The 5,257-nt window shown below is 40.5% G+C and overlaps 1 protein-coding gene across 3 annotated transcripts in view; it reads left to right on the forward strand.

Moving 5' to 3' along the window:
• shprh (SNF2 histone linker PHD RING helicase) overlaps window positions 1-5,257 on the forward strand; it is a 52,028-nt gene that overhangs the window by 20,532 nt on the left and 26,239 nt on the right. The gene's annotated exons all lie outside the window — the stretch shown is intronic.

Below are 5,257 nucleotides of genomic sequence, written 5' to 3' on the forward strand. Positions count from 1 at the left end.
TATATATATAAGGTAGTGTGGGAGAAACAGAAATGCAGAGTACAGAACAGTCACATAATAAAATACAAAAATGTAGACAAATCGAACAATAGAATTGTGGGGGAGAAACAGAAGTGTGGACAACAGAAACAGACATATATTAAAAAATGAATTAACAGCGGTAGACTAATTTGAAAATGTGTCTTCAGGCCAGTCTTAAACAGGGAGAGAGAGGTGGTATTGGTAATCCATGGGGTAGTGAGTTCCAGAGCTGCGGAGCAGAGCGGCTGAAAGCTCTGCTCCCAATGGTGCTGTGGAGGGCAGGGGGTACTGAGAGTTGGAGGGAAGAGGCAGATCTTAGAGAACGGGAGGGTGTGGAGATGTTCAGGAGGTCAGACAGGTAAGGAGGGGAAAGATTGTGGATAGCTTTGAGGGTGTGTAGGAGAATTTTAAAGATGATGCGGGATTTAACTGGGAGTCAATGGAGCTGCTGTAGGACTGGAGTGATGTGGGCAGAGGATGAAGTTTGTGTTTACATAGGCTGCTGAGTCCTGAACCATCTGTAACTTGGGAAGAGTTTTATTGGGGAGGCCAAACAGTAGGGAGTTGCAGTAGTCGATCCTGGATGTTACTAGACTGTACAAGGATGGCAGTGGAGCGGGGGGGGGGGGGGGGGTGAGTGAAGGATGGAGTCGGTTTATGCTGCGAAGATGAAAATAGGCAGATCGAGTCACATTGTTAATGTGTGAGTTGAAAGAGAGTGTGGTGTCAAGGATGACATCTAGGTTCTTGACCTGAGGCGAGGGGGAAAGAACGGAGTTGTTAAGAGTGAAGAGAAGATGCTGGGATTTGGAAATGGAGTTTTTTTGTCCCAACAAGGAGGAGTTCAGTTGTGTTATGGTTTATTTGGAGGAAATTGTTAGAGAACCAGTTGTTGAGCTCACTGAGGCAGTCGGTAAGATTGGAGGATGAGAAGGTGGAGTTTGGTTTTGTTGAAATGTAGAGTTGAGTGTCATCGGCATATGAGTGGAAATGGATACCAAATTTACGTAAGATGTGGCCAAGCGGGAGCAGATAGATTATGAAAAGTAGAGGCCCGAGTACAGTACCTTGGGGAACACCGGTGTGGACATGGGTGAAGACTGGGAGCGGAAGGACTTGAGTTGTATGAACTGAGTGCGGTCAGAAAGATAGGATTTAAACCAGTCCAGGGGGGTGTCTGAGATGCCGATAGAGGTTATTCTGTCGAGGATAGGATGAGAGATGGTGTCAAAGGCAGAGCTCATATCAAGGAGGATGAGTATTGACAGAAGTCCTGAGTCAGCAGCAAGGAGAAGATCATTAGTAATTTTAATAAGAACAGTTTCGGTGCTGTGCTGTGGTCGAAAACCTGATTGAAACTGTTCATAGAGGTTATTGCTGGAGAGGTGTGAGTGTAGCTGATTAGCGACAAATATAAAAATGTAAGTACAACACTGCCAACTAGTTGTGTATGAACCCTTGTACAGCTTAATCCTACAAGTGTCGATTGCTGGGGATGTGATTTCCTGAAACAGACCTTTAGCTCCTGGTGTAAAAATTAAAACATTGTTGAGGCTTGCTAGTTCGGCTGATACTTTAAAAAGTTGTTGAAGATTGCTAGTTTGGCTGCTTCTTTGTCTTTCCCTTTTGTTTGTTGTAGATTTTTCAATAACGAAGTATCAATAAAGCAATTTCAAAACTGTTTATTGGAAAACTGAAGCAATGCATTCTGGGTACATGACGGATTTGATTTGTGACGGGAAATGAAAGTTTTTCATGTAGTTGCTCCAGTTGACCACTAGATGTCTGTCTAACCCCGTTGGCGGATTGCTTCAACCAATTACATCAAGTATTGAGCTCCAGCATTTAACCTTTTTTTTAAAGGAGCTCTGATTTTAAGTAAAATAAATCAATACATACAAAATTTTAGTATGGATTACAAACATTTACTGTTTTTGCTGGGAAAGGGAGTACTAAACCTTGCCTTCCTGCTACGTTAGCAGACACAAAGCATTGTGGGAAATCAGAACCGTGACCGAGAGCAATTGTCAGCAAGAATGTATACCTTTCCAATATGCGTGTTTATCTGGGAGGGGTGTTGTTGGGTAGATCATGTGTGTTGTGATTCATTGATAGCAATACTTTCCACTGTTCAAGATCATGATGATGACTGGTAGATAATTAATTATTAGCGATACTGCATTTTAATTCTAGAAAGTGCAAATCTGCTTATGAATTATAAAAATTAGTAAGACCGCTAAAGGGCAAACGAAATATTAAGGTCCACAATTAGCGGGTTTGTGCTTTAGCGGACTGGTGCCCACCACTGCTAATAGATTTAGCAAAACACTAACAAAATGATTTTGCTTATAAATTAATTTTCAGTTACTGCACATTAAGTGCCTAGGAGTGTGAGTAAATATGTTGATTTTTTTCTATTGATTTAACTCAATGAACAACAAACAGCATTGCTGATAGTTTTACTGCACAAAATAATAATCAGATAAGATAGAGCCACATAAAAACACACAAAACACCTAAAAAACTAGATTTTAAGGTTCAAATGTAATGGGAGCAGCTCCTCTCTCCTGTAGCCGCCTCGGATGGTGAGGCAGTCTGTACAGGTGCCAAGGAAGGTGGAGGATTGACCCGGGAGCTCAGCTGGTCACTTGTCCAAGTTGACTCTGAACTAATAGACAACAATTAGCCTCAAATATGGTATCAAATAGCTCTATTTAACTGAAATAGATCTCTAATAGTAAATGTTATTAAATAACAATAAGTGATATGTGGTTATAGTGCTGTGTCTGGGGAAAATGTACATTCTGGTGACCGAACTAAAATCTAAGCAGCTTAAGTCAAATAAACAACAGGGAATGAGCTCTTTTTGTATTACTGACACAAATACAGGAACCAGTGATGTTCTAATCCCCTGGACAGCAGGGGATGCTAAAGACAAAATATTCCATCTCATCATTTTGTTTTACAAATTACACAGCAATAATCACTGAAGCACACTTAAACAATCAGACCATGTAGGAGTTTTAGGAATATTTTATAAAAATACACCTTGACACAAGATATCACTTCATATTTAACATGAACAACTTTCTAAATGTACAAAACTCTGTGACAGAAATGCTAATCTAAATAAGCTCATTTTTGTGAGCATCATTGTAATGCCTTGTGGCCTTCTTTGAGGCCATGATTTTATCAATGTTTAGTTTCCACTTAAAGCAGGGCTCCAGACCAGCCAAGCTTATAGTCATTATTGAGAAGATTGTACCTCTAGAGCTGCTCTGTTTCTGCTTTTAGACTTGTTTATCTCCACCAGAGAAAACAGCCTTTCTGCATCAACATTATGGGCTAACACAAGAACCAGTTTTACAATTGTGACAAGCCTTTAAAACAGGCCTACCTCTGTCACCTGTAAACACTGAACCAAGAGAACATAATCAGCTCGGATGTGTGCTTTTGTTTAGTTTTATTTTTATCTGTTCAAATAAATATCTAGTAGAGCTTTAATCCTTTGTGTTTTAATCTGAAGGGGAAAAAACATTACCTTGTGTTTTCTCTGTGCCAGTTCAGAAGTTGTCCATGTCTAAGTTGTCCAGTGGTGGCAAAGGTATCATTTGGTTCTCCAGGAACTCTTCAAATAAGCTGCCATGTTCCTCTGGCTCATTGTAGGGGAGCAGGTGAGGCAACGTAATGTTAAAAATCACAGTTAAAAGCTTATCTGGTAAACTGACAGTAGGAGTAAGGGTGGTTGTTAAACTTTTATTTTTTTTCCAGAACATTTCTCAGAATATTTTGTGTTCCAAGTGGCACCTAGAATGAATCCACATAAATAAACAAGACTAAATTATTCTTCCTAATGTCCTAGTCCTTTCTGGATCTAATTTCTTTGGCTCTTAATTAAAGCATATTGTATAATTTTATATCAATTTTGTGTTACACCTTTAGTCTGACTTCAGTCCAAAACATTACAACATTTTTCCCCCAATATGTTTACATAGATGATATAACTACATTGTTTACAAACATTTACTCTGAAGTCCAAATGACCCCCATGACAAGTGTAAGCTAGAACTAAACCAGGTCTAAATCATATCCAGACTACAGATAAATATGAACCAGTTCTGAACAAGTTCTTCGCAAGGACTAAACTAGCTCTAAACTAACAAACTTCAACAATCTCCAAATTTACCAAAAATAAAACAAAAACAAACATCAGATATCTTCATATCTTATTTTCATTAAATACTACAAATGGTATATTTTCACAGTACCATATTTTTCGGACTAAAAGCCGCACCGGACTATAAGCCGTACCCGCCATTTAAAAAAAAACAGCGAACATTAACATATAAGCCGCACCGGACTATAAGCCACACCCCCAACATAAAAAAAAACAGTACACCCAAAATTGTCGTCAAAAGTGAATTCAACATCAAAACATAAAAAGCAAACCTTTAAGAATTAAAGTTCGGAGGAATACGGTTCATTTAACTGACCTTATTTTGGTAGTTTTCGTTAAGAGTTTCTGGTCCAACGAAACGTCTCATTCATCTTCCTCCAGCGCACTGAAACCATCGAAGTCCTCCTCTTCAGTGTCGGAATTAAACAAGCTGAGAAAAGCTGCGTCACACAGCGATATCTGTTCAGTGTTGCTTTCTGTGTCGCTGTCCTCRCGGGGTAATGCTGGCTCTGAAGCTGTGGTGTCCTCTTCACGTAGCAGTCCAGCCTTTCGGAACCCATTGGTGATGGTGGACTCATTCACTCTGCTCCACGCTGTTAGGATCCACAGGCAGACATCAGGAAATGATGCTCTTCGTATTTGGCCAGTTTTTGTGAATGATTTATCCCCATCAGTCATCCAAGCCTCCCATTCAGCCCTGAGTGCTGCTTTAAATGCACAATTCACACTGATGTCCAGGGGTTGCAAAAACTTTGTTGTACCTCCAGGAATAACAGCAGGAATTGAGTTTGTTTTCTTGATGGCTGCTTTCACTGAATCCGGGATGTGGGCCCGCATACTGTCCAATATCGTGTCTGTCGAAGATTCGTCATGTCGTGTCTGCTACTAGCTAAAACAAAATGGCGCTACACCTCCGGCCAAGCAGGCAGTATGGTCGCTCGGTTTTCGACTGGTCGATGCACCGTCACGTGGTTGTTCGGCGTTTGTTTTCACACTGACCTTTCATAGTTCCCCTGAGAAACCCCAGTCTAGCTGCTGGGAAAGACCTCCCGCTCCAGC

Source organism: Austrofundulus limnaeus, unplaced genomic scaffold, assembly GCF_001266775.1.
Source record: "Austrofundulus limnaeus strain Quisiro unplaced genomic scaffold, Austrofundulus_limnaeus-1.0 Scaffold287, whole genome shotgun sequence".
Lineage (NCBI taxonomy): Eukaryota > Metazoa > Chordata > Actinopteri > Cyprinodontiformes > Rivulidae > Austrofundulus > Austrofundulus limnaeus.